At 31.9% G+C, this 17129-nt stretch overlaps 1 long non-coding RNA gene across 1 annotated transcript; it reads right to left on the reverse strand.

Annotated features, from left to right (window-relative positions):
* Window positions 1–3314: 3314 nt before the first annotated feature.
* On the reverse strand, window positions 3315–16354 carry LOC123665234. The gene is made up of 3 exons (XR_006745011.1): window positions 16275–16354; window positions 13240–13241; window positions 3315–3556 (listed from the first exon to the last, which is right to left on the reverse strand). It is a non-coding gene; the product is annotated as an uncharacterized LOC123665234 (long non-coding RNA).
* Between the last annotated feature and the right edge of the window lie 775 nt (window positions 16355–17129).

Raw genomic sequence — 17129 nt, forward strand, 5'->3', positions numbered from 1 at the left:
ACTTCTTAATAAGAGGAAACAGGAGGAGAAAAATTCCTACCGTAATATCAAACATATATACTATAACTTTTGTACTAACCTAATCAGAAAACTCAAACGAAATTATAATAAAAGTAAAATTGAAGAAAATATTAAAAACCCAAAAAAGTTATGGTCTACCGTGAATGACATTGTTCAATACAAAGCTAATAAAGCTTCGAATCTAGAATTCTTAAACATAACTGCATTACCCCAAACTTCAGTCAATTACCATTAGTCATTATATTTAGTAATTAGTCAACATTAATACCTACTTCATTAATATTGGTAAAAACTTAGCTGAGTCTATAAATAAACGGGTTGGGAACTCATTAAATAATATTACCATTGCTGGTGCACAATCAGCTAGTTTATCCTCTTTTGTCTTGCTTGATACCGATCCGGGTGAGGTTTTCCGCATTCTTATGGGTCTGGATTCGAATAGTGCACCTGGGTGGGACGGTATCACAACAAAATTTATAAAGAACGCTAGAGACTTTTTTGTCCCACACATAACAACTTTGACAAATATCTGCTTCCGTGCTGGTATTTTTCCTACTATACTTAAACGATCGATAGTGACTCCCGTGTACAAGGGTGGGGACAGATCTAACGTAAACAACTATAGGCCAATTTCTGTACTAAATGTCATTTCAAAAATAGTAGAAAAAATACTAAATATAAGACTTCTAAATTATTTAAATAAATTTAATGTGTTATCCGACGCCCAATTTGGCTTCAGGAGACACCTATCAACCGAAGATGCTATTATAACCCTTACAACGATTATCGTCAAGGAAGTAGATAAAGGCAATAAGTGTCTTTCCGTGTTTTTAGACCTAAGAAAAGCATTTGACACCGTATCTGTCCCAATCCTTGTACAGAGGCTAGAGAATATAGAAATACGTGGTGTCGCTTTGTCTCTTTTTAGAAGTTATTTATCTGATAGAACTCAAATGGTCAAAATTGATAATTTCATAAGTGATGAAGAAACCGTTCTATTTGGGGTACCGCAGGGAAGTGTTCTTGATTCGACGCTCTTCCTGGTGTATATAAATGACCTCTGTAACTTACGGGACGTCGGGGGAACGATCATCTCCTATGCCGATGATACCACTATCGTCTTTACTGGCAAGTCATGGAAGGATGTTGGAATTAGTAGTGACAAAGGTTTAACCAAAGTATTCAAATGGCTAGATGATAATCTTATGACATTAAATATAACAAAAACAAAATATATTTGCTTTGCTCCTAATAATGCTTCTCAGCCAGGAGCGGACTTCCGCGTTAGAATTCACAGTTGTTCAAATGTCGATACAATGCCAATAGATTGCAACTGCCCGGATATTGAGAAAGTGATGTCTATGAAATATTTAGGTATAATAGTGGATCAGAGATTAAGTTGGCAGCCCCACATTGAAGCAACTGTGAGCAGGATTAGGAAGCTTGTTTGGATGTTTAAAACATTGAGGGATGTAATGGCGGTTGAACTATTAAATAAGATTTACATTGCCATGGCCCAATCAGTTTTAGGCTATTGTATCACGGTCTGGGGAGGCGCCAATAAGTCCAGCTTCCTAAATATTGAACGAGCCCAAAGATCAATTATTAAGGTGATGTACTGCAAACCACTCAGATTTCCTACTGATACTCTGTTCAATATTAGTGGCTTGTTGTCAGTAAGAAAGCTTTACATACTAAACATTACACTAAAATGTCACAAAAATTTGCCTTATGACCATCGCAAGGTATTAAAACGTAGGAAAGACATAGTTGCACCGTCATATTCTTATCGAACGGTCTTTGCCAAACGTCAGTATGATAGCCAATCCGCTTACGTATACAATTCTATTAATTATAAACTAAAAATTTATCCAATGACATTACGAAAGTGTAAGCAAGCTATAACGGAGTGGTTAAGGGAACTAACATATGAGGATGTTGAAAAATTGTTAGTTAGAATAGCATAAAAAAGTAAAGTAAATAACTAGATGAGTATATGTATACGTATGCATGTACACACACACACACTCACACTCACACGCACGCGCACACACACACACACAAACACACACAAGCACGCACGCGCTCACAGACACATTCTTGATCACATTCACTCACTTATAAAGCGCAGTTTAATTACTAACAAAATTCTGTTTTTTATAAAATCGTGTCATATTGTTACCGTTTGTATGAAATCTTAGTTAAAGACTTGGGAAGTTGCGAGTCATTCCCACAACAAGTATCTACGATAACTTATTGGGAAGACTCAGTGTAACTTATATTGTAATCAGATTTCATGAATAAAGATATTATTATTAAAAAAAATATATACTGCATACAAACTGATCAGAATACAAGGAATTCAGAAGAAATGTAACGGTTTCGAATCTGAGCTAAAAAGATCGCAATTCCATATAACAATGTGTGTGTATGCTTCTCTTCCCGTGGGTGTCGTAAGAGGCGACTAAGGGATAGCATAGTTCCTCTACCACCTTGGAACTTATAAAGCCGACCGATGGCGTGATATCCATCTAACTGCTGTCTTTGAAATACACAGGCCGAAGACGGGCAGCAGCGTCTTAGGTGCGACAAAGCCAGCCCTGCGGTCACCAACCCGTCTGCTCAGCGTGCTGACTATGGGCAAAACACATGAGTTCGCGCCAAATATGGCGCGAACTTGTAGAGGCCTATGTCCAGCAGTGGACTGCGTCTACAACACACACTCTACACTAGGTCTGCAAACAAGCGTACGGTTCACCTGATGGTAAGCGATTACCGTAGCTTATAGATACCTGTAACACCACAAGCATCGCAAGCGCGTTGCCGACCCAATCCCCAATCCCCCCTCCTGGGGCTCTGGTCACCTTACTCACCAACAGGAACACAATACTGCTTGAAAACAGTATTATTTTGCTGTGATCTTCTGTAAGGTCGAGGTACTCTACCCCAGTCGGGCTGCTCCAGATTTTGAGCAGAAAATTCCTGCTGTGCCCTACCTCAGTTAAATAAAAGTTAAAGGTAAAGGTTTGTATAGAACGCAATATGCATTTGAAAACGGAAAATATATTTGATTTTTCGCGTCCAATCACGGTAAATAACTAGTTCATAAAACAAGATAAGCGTTTATATGAATATTAATTGTACCTAAACAAAATAAATTATACAAAAATTTATCTTATGTCAAGAGTTGATAATGTTTTTAGTGATTATCTTCGAGGCTAAATAAAAAATTTTAATCGGCCTTTTTTGTATCTTTTCGGTTCTTTTTCGTGAAAAAGTTTATTTTTTTATAAATTATCTTTTATAGAAACTTTGTCTTGACAATAACGAAAATATCCTGGCAATGGCAAAGGATTTCTCTTCTACTAATGACAAGGATTAGAGCTTAGTTTACTACGTTGCTCTACCATAAACACACAGCTTCATAATCGTATATCCCAAAAGTTATTTGCTTCAGCCTGTAATATCCCACTGCTGGGCATAAGCCTCTCTCCCTATATAGGAGAAGGATCAGAGCTTAATCCACCACGCTGCTCTAATGCGGGTCGGTATATTCCAAACACCCGGACCATCATCTGTGGCCAAATGTTTGTCATAATTATGAGGAGATCGAACTAGCAACCGCCAGCGCAACAGCCACAAACCAATGTTGTGATAGTTGCGCCCATACGTCGTTAAAAGTTATTTATGAATCAGGTTTTATTTATTTTTCTTCATCATTAAACATTAAATGAAATTATAAGCTCTCAATGGTGACAAATCATTAGATTAAAACTTTGACTATTATTTGCATTTAACGCCTTGTAACCACTAAGTCGAGAGATTCGTAATATAAAAACAATTCATCGCAAATCGTGTCTAATGATAATTATAAACAATAGCAAATTGTAAAAAAAATTACGAAGGTCTAACCAGTGGCACGCTTACCATGGGTGGTTGGTTCGATGTCAAAGTTACTTTTTGTTGTACAATTAAGAATGCTGTTAAAAAAAGTAATATACGAAATAATTCCTTATACGAATTGATTTTAATTTTTATTTTTTTTTTATATATTATTTTCGCGGTAGTAATTCATTTTATACTGATTTTTTATACGAGTATATCACTAAGGACAAACATACATTGAAGATACCTATCAAGGCCTAGGGATGTGAGATTCATGGAACAAAGTCGATTAAATAAAAATCGATTTTTTCTATTATTTAAAAATGTACATGCTTTTCATATTGGAATCATAAACCTAAGAGACTCATATTAAGAATTTATCGGATTAAGAATCAAATAAAAAGTATGAATAAAAAAATAACCGATTCAAAATTAAAAACCAAAGCGAATGTTTATTTTAAACTCTCAAGGTAAGGGATAAGGAAACCCAATATCATTTAATAATGAAATTTGTATTAATATACAAATTTTCAGTACCATTAAACATTTTATTATAATAAAAATGAAACGATGAGCATCCTAACAAAATGACAACCTTATTGTCTCAAAAACTAAAATATAAAACAAATCTTTGGTTAATCTTTAAGTTTAAACAATAAAAAAATTAAAAATAGTTATTGTCACAAACGTCCACTCCTATTTGACATTTGATTAGTTAAAAAAAAAACAATTTACTTTACAGCACACGACTGAAGTAAAACTTACAAAACGTAACTCTCTCTCTCTCTCTCTCTCTCTCTCTCTCTCTTTCTATCTTCACTAACTTATATTTCCTTCTCGACTTCCGTTCGTCTTACCCGATCACACTTTTCGTGATGCTCTCGTCACGCATTCACCAGCTTACTCCCCAAGTCAAGGGTACGTAAAGAAGTTATAATTAAAAAAATCGATTTAAACGCGAAATTTATATAATCAATGTAAAAAAAAAAAACGATTAATATTACTGTAAAAATCGATCATAAAAAAAAACGAATATTTTTTCACAACACTAACAAAGCCCATTGCCGTCTTTACTCCCGCTGTCAATATAACGCAATTCTTAGACCTCTAACAACCTTGTATGAGCAGTGCCTTTGATCTCCTATAAGGTTTGAGGTACTACACCAGTCATGCTATCTTCGGCTATGTCCTACATTAATAAAACTATCCTCGATCGATAAATATTTGTACCTACTAGTTGTAAGCATTAATTAATATTACTTCGTCTGCGATCAATAGTATTTTCAATGTAGCGAATATTATTATCATTTATAGCCCGTGCCTTCATAATTAACCTTACAATTATAAAAGAATTTTAAAAATAAGTTCAATACATAGTAACATAGCTTCTATAAACACGTTCTTCCCGGTTGCGCTGATCCAGATTTCGAGCGAGAAATTTCCTGCCACGTGCCCTGAAAAAACCTCGCAGCCCATTCATTATCCCGCACGAGTCATGAGAGTAAAGCAGTAATTAATGGCGTAGGTAAAACCACCGTTGAAAATCCTATTAATCATATATTAACGACACATTTTGAAGGTTAATGACAAACAGTAAGGAAAACACGTGAAACAAAATCTTAGCCCCGGTTGATTCCCACTGCCATAAGCGTCATCGTACTTCATGCTAAGATTTACTAACAATTGTTTTTCATTTCTGATACGTACATTAAAAAGTAAACTAAATTACAACACATGTACAATAATGTTTTTCCAAACACAATAATAAATAACGCTCAATCAATATCTCTATTACCAATACGTATAATTGTATAACGTATAGTGTCACCTATAGACTAAAACTATTTTTTTTTAATCTCTCATATATGAATAAAACCAATAATCTTGAATTTTAACAAAGTCTAAGTAGCCCGTCGAACTGTCTGAATCATTTATTTATTTATTTTCTTTTATACAAACCTTGCTCTGACAATAGCGAACACATAAACAGAAAGGGTTTTAGAAGTTTGAAGATTATACGATTACATACATAGATCTAAAGTTGTTTGTAAACAAATAATAAATTTAAAAAAATCGAATAAAAACTAACCAACCTTTCACCTACATATGTGTATAGATATCACAAAATAGGTTAGTATGTATTGTAAATAAAAACAATAATATAAAAACTTTCATTATTTGCAATAATAACCTATTAAGATAAATACGGTATAAATATTATATTGGTAATAAGTTAATGATAAGAAATACTTATCGCCAATAACATTGTAGTACGATACAATGTTAGATTACTCATTGATCAATGAATTCTTCAATTTAATTAGACCGTTGGCGCAGTTGACTAGGCTAACATTAGTTAACGCTATTTTTGGCTCAGTAGCTCATTTCTGGTTCAAATCGCCTTAGTTCTGAAATTGTCTGAGAATAAATTTAAAGTTTTTTATTAATAAGAAGCTAATAGATAAAGCTTAGCCGAATAATATTCGGTGCAGTATTAGATAGAAGATGTGTGATGCTATATTTTATGCAAGTTATTACTAATTTTGTACTAAAACACAGTTTACATATTATTTTAAGATAGTAAGTTAAGAGTTTCATCATCTGAATGTACATTTCGAATCTGTGGTAGCTTCACTTTTAAAATTTTTATTTGTAAAATGATGATTCAAAAGTCCTTTTGAAGCTTATTTGAATAAGTTATTTTGATTTTGTGACCTTTCGAAAAAAATCGTTTGATAAATAATCGATTAATGTCGTATATAACTTATTATCATTTACCTTAATTTTATATACCTATGTATTTTGGAATTTTTCCGATTATTATTTCACATCCCTAGTACGTAGGCTCGGCTTGCACCACCTCTCGCGGAATATCGCCCCGGGCCGAGGCCCTTTTAACACGGCCATTTAACCCTGGGATAAATACGCCCATGCTTAACGTAAGGTAGACGGTACGACTGTCCCTTTATATTCAGTGGCACAAAATAATATAGGCTATTTCGGCTAATAGATGTTGCCATATTAACCCCCTTACTACTTCATTAGAATAAAAATAATAATTATCAAATTAGTAATTGTATTCATACTCGTACTTTCATCAACTAACCTTGACGTGATAAATCATGAGTAGCGGGAAGTCAAAACATTTGTTTTAAAGCTATAAGTCTATTATCATTGTTAATTATAATATACAAATAACATGATACCTATGTGTGGCACTAATTACGATACCCGGTAATATTTGAAAAAATATGTTTATATTTATTGCTATGTAAATGATTGATGTATATTGTTTAATAACATTAAAAAAAACTTTTTATATAGTAACATTTCAAATGTGACAAATAAGAAATTAAATAAGAAAATTTTATTATTTTTATTTAGAAATAAACGTACCAAAATATTAATATTAGACACATTTATTTTTTAATTTTTCAGTTTATACAATACAGTAATGACATGAAAATATGTTATAAAATTTTAGTTTTTTTTTTCTCACAAAACAGAAGCAATAACGTAAAATCTTTAACAATGCCAAAATAACTAAATGAAACCACGTGGTACACTTAGTATTAAGCATAACAATAACACAATACTTCCTAGAACATAATATAATAACAAATGTGATTTAAAAACACCTAGTATTTCGTCATTAAATTTGATTGAAGTATCATAAAATCTAAAAAATAATAATGTAATAAAACAGACGACGTGTATGCAAATCATTTTACTGCAAGTCTAATTAAAATATTGGAGAATTGCAAAAAATATTAGTGAGGTCAAACCTCCTTCACTTTGACGTAAGAGCTCTTAACAGTTGCTGGCCTGAAGGGTTCTGTGAAAAAAAAAAAGTTAAAAGAGCTCTAACACTTGTTCAAAATACCTAAGTTTTAGATGATTTAGTTAGGTAAGCAATTTCAATACTTTTCTTAGAAAAACGTATTTGTAATCTTTTGTCTGTTATCTAAAAGTTTATAAATATTATTCAAATTTAATGAAATGTTTAATGAAATGGTCTGGGTGTTTGTGCAGTCCTTGTGGGTCTCCCCACCGTGCCTCGGAGAGCACGTTAAGCCGTCGGTCCCGATTGTTATCATGTATACCTGATAGCGATCGTTACTCATAGTAGGGAATATATCCGCCAACCCGCATTGGAGCAGCATGGTGGATTAAGCTCTGATCCTTCTCCTACATGGGGAAAGAGGCCTATGCCCAGTAGTGGGATATGATATAATAGGATATGGCTGAAGCAAATGAAATGTGGGTGTTAAGCTTTATATGAACTTTTCACTATTTTTCTACAGATAAAAATGTAATTGTCAATTAAACTAATTTTAACAATAATAATAATAATTTTAATAACACATAAATATGTTGACATTTTCATTTTTACCCAAATCCCTTTCACACTTTATTCTGGTTCTATTAATCACAGGATTTTGTTTTATAACTTACCAGCTGTTACACGCGACTATGTTTACCAGAAAATTGTCCCACATAGGAAAAACTCATATCACGAGAATCATAACGCTCTTAGGTTTTCAGTAATTTAGCTGCTTCATCTTCAGACTTCCATAAAATGAAATGATTGTAATATAAAACTAGTATTACAATTTGAAAAAAATCTGTTTTTTTTATCGATTGGTTTTTTTTTTGTGTTACCTAATAACTTTTTACTGGATGGACCGATTTCGATAATTCTTTATTTAATCAAAAGGTGGTGCTTGTCACGTAGTTTTATTTAAATTTCATTGAAATTTGACCAGTACTTTTAAAATTTTTATCTAATAATGCGCCTTTACTTGACTATGTTTTCATCTACCTACGTTGTACTACTGGTCGATATAATTCAAGTTTTTTGTTTGCAACACAATTGTATGATCTAAAGTTTCCTAATTGATTTTTTTGCCATCGCATTTTTATTACAGTTATAAAACAAATAATATTATGGAAAAATATATTTTGTACAATACAATATTGCTACAAAACATGAACACACATTCACTAAACTGACTAATGTTGTTCAAGTGGGCAATTTGTTTGTTACTGTGAGAGGCGTGCTATTGTACGTTGGTTTGGACAGCCTCAATGACGACTACGCTCACGGAACCTGGAGTGAACACAACCTATATCTATATGTATCTATAGGTATTCAGTATTCTGAAGAAAATTAAGTTATATGTGTACATATAGTTTTGAAATATATTTAATTATTATAATGAAACAAGTTTTTCGGATTTTATCGCTGAAGCTAGAAGTCCAATGTTTCATTATAATGAGTTAAATTATAAACATTAGGAAACAATATATTTAATTATATTTTAAACTCACTACATTATAATGAAATTAATAGATACGCGCACTGATTTGTATATACCAATAAATGTATATAGCAGTACTTTATGTACCTACGTACGAGTATATATGTAAGATGTATTTGCGTTATGTCCCGCATCGCCTCGCAAACCTTAAAAGAGCGCCTTTTATTTATTTTTATAACTCAAAGTTTTAACAACCTCAGTTATTATACTAGAGTGTTGTCTTAGTTGATGTTATTTATTAATAAATTAGAGTGCCTTGCAGTTTCCATTAAGATATACTCATAGTAGCAAAAAAGTACCGCTACTGTGAGCCGTTTCATAATGTCTATGTATAGGCTATTGTCCTATATCACTTATGTGGACGTTGTTTTAATTTTAAAACTAATATAAAATGGTAAAATAACAAAAAAAAAATAATAAAGTTTTAAGTTTAACAATTATAAATAAAGATTTCCTCCCGATAATATAATTATACATAGTATTTTTTTTTTCTAATGTTTACGCGAATTTTACTAATTATAATGAAACAACTTCCGTCACTGTTCTCATTCTGATATCCTGATCAGTCCTCCATTGACCATGGTCGCTGTAAAGTATCCGAAACGTCGGATGTCTAAAAAACTTAATTAACCGCGATAAAATCCGAAAAATTAGTTTCATTATAATATACATAATACGTTAATGCGTATACAATATACGAGTAAATAATTATATTTTATTACTAGCTGTGCCCACGACTTCGTCCGCGTGAAATTTTAAAATAAAATTTGTTAAGTTCTCAGAGTTACAATATAAATAATTTACTGAAATAAAAGTAGCCTAAGTTACTCCTTATTACATCAGCTATCCGCCAGTAAAGGCCCCGCCAAAATCCGTCCAGCCGTTTCAGAGATAAGCAGGAACAAACAGACAGACAGACAAAAATGGTAAAAAATGCTATTTTGGTATATGTACCGTGTATACATCCACATGCATTTAGTAAAAAGCGGTTACTTTAATATTACAAACAGACACTCCAATTTTATTTATTTGTATAGATTTGTTAAAAAACTTACTTTTACTATTTGTCCTTTCGAAAGTATTTATAACTTAAATACGTTTTAATACATTTCTCCGACAATGAAGTGATTTTAAAAAAGTTTTTTCAAGGTTATTAGAAGGTTGGTCAACGAGGCGTTATTGTAGGTTTTTCTTACAATCCCTATATTTTGTGGACAGACGCTAAGTATTATACTGTACAGGTTTTACTTTATATGAATTGTCGGAATAAGTCATAAAATGCGATGTTATTAATTGTCTGTTATTATATCTGCTATTTTTTTTTTTATTTATACATAAACTTATTTTTTTAGAAAATGAGATTTATGAAATATATTAAAAATCTGTACAGATATTAAAATGATAGTGAATACTAAAAAATATTTTTTTTTTATATTTGTTATTGTTTGTTATTTGTTATTTTTTACGTGATTTTTTAAAGTACTGAAATAATTTTAAGAAACATAACATAATATTTATGGGTCACATATCAATCATAGCTACGAATTTAAATTCTATGTCTTCAGGGCCGCATTTGGAGTTCTGAAGGCGCCGAGGCGACGAAGCGGAGGCATCTAGTGTTTTTAGGTTCTCTATTGATAGGATCGACCACAACGTTAACTTTAATTTTATAGCCTTAATTTTATTGTACATTTGAGCACTAAGAGTTTTTTAAATCAATGTACCATAGTCAGTTCAAACAAAGTATCCTTATTATAAATAACGTTACAGCTCCACTTTGGTGAAACCCCGTTCACTATTTTGCGTCATTGAAGTTACTTTTAATGACGATAGTCAAACAAATAACGTCAAACGCGTTACTTTTCGTACCAAATGTTTAGCTTTATAACACATTTGTGTCTATTTATTTAAGGAAATCTCAATGTTCTTCGCGTGTTTGTCTATTTAAACGGCAATTTTTAGAATCGATACGTAAATAATATATTTGAGTATCGCTTTGGGGTTTTTTTTTAATGTATATAAATAAAAATAAATCGCCGCGTGTACACACATAGCTTTATTTTATGGAACTTGGTCGGCAAACAAGCGTACGGCTCGCCTGATGGTAAGCGATTACCGTAGCTTATAGACTTCTGGCAACACTAGAAGCATCGCAAGCGCGTTGCCGACCTTAAGCCCAATCCCCAAATCTCTGGTCACCCTACTCACCATAGGAACTCAACACTGCTTGAAGGCTGATATTCTGTAAGGTCCAGGTACCCCAGTCGGGCTGCTCCATATTTTGAGCAGAATATTTGCTGCTTAATTTCCGAAAGACTCCATCAATTTGGACAATATTTTTAATACATTAAATGTGGCACACTGGCATACGGTTCTACCTGATGGTGTGCGAATACCGTAGGTTATGGAAGAATGCAATACTAGGAGTATGCCAAGCGCGTTGCTGCCTGCCCAGAACACTGACTACCTTACCAACGACAGTAACACAATACTACTCAAAAACAGTATTGGTTAGCTGTGATCTAGTGTGTGTAAGGGTGTGAGGTTATTCCAAATTTTGAGCAAAATATTTTCTGCTTTGTCCTACCTTAATAGATAAGTGGCCTACCTCAATAAATTTGTCTTTGTTACCGCCTGAACAAGATTTGTTTAAAAAGTAAAAAAAAACACAGCGACGCGAAGTAAATTTGTAATAATATACATAAATATTTATTCAAAAAAAAACTAGTTGACTTTATTGTTTTGGCCTAGCCAAGTAATTAAGAAAAAAATCAAGGCTGAAATTGTTTACATCCTTGATTTTTTTGTGCGGAAGTGCAAAGACGAGCTAAACGATTAAAACTTTATAAGTGCACTGCAATAAAAATTCAAATTAAATAACATTCGTAATTCATTAAAATCTTAACGGTAACAATAATAGGTAACAATTGTTATAAGTTTTTACATTATAAAATTATTCTTAATATAAGTAGTCATAAGTGTGTTTATCGATGTATGTTAATATATGTAATACACGTAATCTGCATAATATATACATAATATATGTCATTTTTAAAACGTATTGTTTGTGATTTTTATCAACTTTTGATAACAATGATAGCCAACAACCAACATATATCTATATGATTTAATACTATATTTCTCTTATATTTCTTGCATCTAGCTATTTATTATTTTTAATTATTTAATTATTATTAAATATATTTTAAGTTATAATTTTGTCATACTTTTTCAGCAGCTGATTTTAACACATTATTCTTTTTTTTCTACTCTCTACTTTAATTTATTCCTTCAACAGAACCGTGCTATTTTTAATGTTTTTCACGTTTTTTAACAGCTAAAATATTACAAATTTTGAGTAACATAATATTTTGACTAAGTTAAGGTTGCTTATAACACTGGGTACATTACCTAAGTTTGTAATGTACCTAATGTTAAGATGTAAATTTTTATTTTAGGTATTGTTAGATATTTTGCTACCTTACATTTCTTTTATTATTATTTTTTCTTATTTTGACTTTCGTTAAGTGTTTGTATCACCTTATGGCGAAATAAATGTTTTCATTTAATCTTATTCATTTCATTTCATTTCATTGGACGCTATCAGCTGATATATAAACGTAACCTTATATGACTAATCCATATTTACGTTACTTAAATCTCGTTTAAATTCTTATTTCGTTTTTCTCAGATTTATTTGTATAAAAATTCGTAAATTAGTATTTCTAGCAAATAAAACGACATCGCTCTGATGCAGTGGTGCGTGTGCTTGTTGCCGCCTAAACAACGACGGTCGCTGGTTCGAATCCCACTTAAGATGGATATTTGTATGTGTACAACTATTTCTTTCCAGTTAGGATGTCTGTCCTTGTGGGTCCCCTCACGGTAACTCAGAGAACAATTAAAGTTCTTGGTCCGGTTATTATCATACGCACCTGATAGCGATCGTTAACCTTAGTAGGTAATATATCCGCCAACCCGCAGTAGAGCAGCGTGGTGGATTAAGCCTGACTCCTATACGGAGAAAGAAGCCTATGCCCAGCAGTGGGTTGTTATAATCAAATCAGATCAGATCAACAAATAAAAATTACTTAATATAAAAGTGCTATAAAATAAGTCTTGTAATATTTTTTATAAAAAAAAAATATCCATAACTAATACAGCTACGCACTGTTTACTTTTTAAAAATTAAAGTAATATTTTATTAAAAGAACAGTTGCCATTGATAAGAATAATTTTGTATCTAGCTTTATTTGTTTTTAACTGTATTACTTTTAACCACCGACGTAAAAGGGGGTTGTATAATTGGCGCCAATATCTGAATGTGTATCATTGTCAGCATAGTTGTCGAATGTATGGGCCGATTTTAATGGAGATGTTGAACGTAGTTTTCTTACTGTAGTTTTTAGCTATATTATTAAAAAACGATCCAGCAATTTAAATATGCTCTTTTCCAAAATGACGTAAGGCATTTTCGGAATCATATGGATTTTTTTAGCGTTTGATTATTTGTGTAGGGAGTATATATTTTTTTGAATAGTTATTATTTTAGCTCGTTTTTGTTTAATTTTGATAAATATAGAATGCATTTTAACGAAAAAATGAACAGAAAAAAGATTTTATAATGGGTTGTGTTATAATGTATATATGGGTGATATTATATTGATATATAAAAATGTCGATTATTTCATTTTTAATTCAAAATTATGTAAATATACAATTATCGCAAAAAAAACTGGCGCGCTTTGAAAATCCATGCATCCAATAATTTTAAAATGACAAAATACACATTAAAACAACAGATGTTAAAAAACTATATCCTAATGTCAAAAAAAGATTTTAAACGATTTTATTTGTTCTTGTTCTAAATGTTTTGAACAATAAAATATTTTTATTTAACGTAAAATGTTAAACATAAGATTTCGTTTTCGTTTTGAAAAGAAAAAAAAATACAATTGAACATACATTTAATTTCTGTACCATTGAACAATTTGCCGCGAAAATATTCCGCACTGAACTCCACATAAATAGCAAGACCGTTCATTTTTAAATTTCAATTATTTCAAGCTACAAAAATCACAATTCAAACACATTTAGAAATCCTAAATAAAGTCTAAATTGTTTTTATGTAGAATATAAACAGAAAACTTTTTTATTCGCTTTTAATTGTCAACCAATCACATTTCTATAAAAAAAATTAAGCAATCAAATTCAGGGAAAAGTAATTTAATTTTTAATGTTGAGAAATTTACAATGAATTATTCATATAAAAGTTAATAAAAACTTAATATATAAAAGTTAATAAAAACTTTATAAATAAAAGCTAATAAAAACTTTATAAATTTATAAAATTACATAAAACAGTTTAAGCCGTCAAAATTAAAAAATAAAATTATACTGGCCGCTATTATAAAAAATATATCAACCCTAATAAGTTCAAAAAAAACTTACGGTATAATCCCCAAAAGACGTATGTCTCAGGTAAAAAAAAAAACACTGCACTTTCCCGCGCGAATAGTAGGCGCGCTGTCAGGCAATTGTAATTTTTTTTATACACTGCAGTCTATGCAACCGGGTATAGTCAGTGAGACTGTCTGCGTAATCGCCCTCTATCAACTTATATAGCGCTGTAAGCTTTGTCACAAGCACGTGCCGTTCACAGCTCTTCATTGGCCTTTGTTTTTTTTTCTTCACTACTGAAAAGTTATATTGGACTTCTAATACTTTGAAAAAAGAAGTAGGTTTTATGTGACTTTTTTAATAAAAATTATACGTATGCTACATCGCTTGCTTTTTTAACTATAAAAAAATAGGTTGAGTTGCCCTAATAACCGTAAGAATTACCTATTAAACAAAGTTTGATTTTTAATTCTTTTTCTGTTTAATTTACCAGCAAATTTTAGCGTTGTTGGAAGTATATTTAACTATTATTTACTGTGAACAAGGACAAACACGTCTCCTTAAAGATTGTCTCCTTAAATCCTTAAATCCTCTCCTTAAATCTCAGAAGTTGGGAAAATGTGAAGTCAGATCATAATGTGAAAAAATCAAAGCCCCGAAAATTAACAAGAATAATGAACAGACCTTGGAGATATTCAAGATATTTAAATGTATAGTAATCTAGCTGCCCATTGAAGTTTGAACCGCTGCATTTTTTTTTTCGGCTGTGAATATAATAATATATACAATTAGTAACAGAAAAAAAAATCAGAAGTCGTTCGTATACATTTCGGCGAATCGTTTATATTTATACAGATTACTGTACAAGTTTAAATAAAAATTCAAAATGTATTTCATTCAAGTAGTTATTCAAGTATTTTTTGCGTTATTTTAAATAAAAAATTGAATTTAAAGTAACTTTACAAGTATAAATTATTATTTTACTTTATTGTGCCACACATACATTTCACACTCCACGGGTAAAGTAAGATAAAAATTTGCGTCGGGAGCCGTTCCAAAGATTAGCTTGGACAAACAGAAAAACAGACAATTTATAAGTTGTCGCATAAATTGTCGTATTTAATAGAAAACGTTTAGTTATTTCATATCTATTTGGACGGTGACTACTCGGGCGCGGTGAATACGGTTTTTCCCGCGTAAATCCCGATTTCAGAGGAATTCCGATATAAAAGGTAGACTATATATTGTTATATTCACAACCATTACTATCTTCCAATAAAAGTCCCATAAAAATCGTTTCGGCAGTTCCGAAGATTAGTCCAGATAAATAGAAGAATAGAGAGACACAATTTTTAAAATCGTTAGTTTGTGTTTTAGTATCATGTAAATAAAAAAAAAATAGTTATTTTGAAATCATAAACAGACACTTCAATTTTATTTACATGCCGATGACTTTTAACATAGGCTGCTAGTAAAATAACACTGATTATTTTTATATATACAAATCATTAGTAAAAATGTAATATATATTTGTTTATTTTGACGCGACCGTGATAATACTCATCTTACTCAATGCCTCCAGAAGACGGGCTTTAAAACCAAGGTTGTAAATAGCCCAAAACTGCGTTATATTTGCTGCGCTGATACAATGCGGGTTAGCAGATAGGTATATTCCCTACTATAAGTAACGAACGCTATCAGATGTACATGATAACAACCGGTACCGACAGCTTAACGTGCTCTCCAAGGCACGGTGGTCTACCCACAAGGACTACACAAACACTCTGACCACGGGTAAACATCTGTATGACCAATACAAATGTATGTCATGTGCGGCGATCGAACTCGCAACCGATCATATCGCCTCAATATCGCGGAATTAATTGCCGAAGCGTATCCGGGCTTGGTAATGAATGTAAGAAGGTTGTAACACAGAAATATTTGCAAATGATGGTCAACAATAGCTGTCAGAAATATATACTGTAACTGTTATTTATTTATTATTTATTTATAAATACATCCTTTGAAATATGCAAGAAAGATGCAAGTTGGGGGAATAATAAAAGGAGGGGGGAGCGTTAACCTCAAGTAAATTCGTTCATTTAAGAAAGACCAAAGTAAAACGCATAGTGCAAATTATTTTAACCAGGCCTTTAGTTTAGCTGCTCTAATACGAGAGATATTAAAACTGTTATAGACCTTTCCAACGACCATTGGGGAGAAGCCTTATTATGCAACTCAAAACAGCGGATGGATTAGTTTGCTTTCTTCCTCAGATTCGAGATAAAATCGAAAAATTCCATGAACAGCCGTATTCACCAAGCGCACACAAGCCTAATTCTCGGGACACCGATGATTCACGTACACCATTGTTGAGGCATTTTTCATAAGACATCCCGAATACCAAAGTTGATGAAACTTTGTATTTGCGAAATTAATTTATTATAATGAAACAAGTTTTTCGGATGTGGTCACGGTCAGTCCTTTCTTGACCATGGTTGC

The sequence above is a fragment of the Melitaea cinxia genome, chromosome 23, assembly GCF_905220565.1.
Source record: "Melitaea cinxia chromosome 23, ilMelCinx1.1, whole genome shotgun sequence".
Lineage (NCBI taxonomy): Eukaryota > Metazoa > Arthropoda > Insecta > Lepidoptera > Nymphalidae > Melitaea > Melitaea cinxia.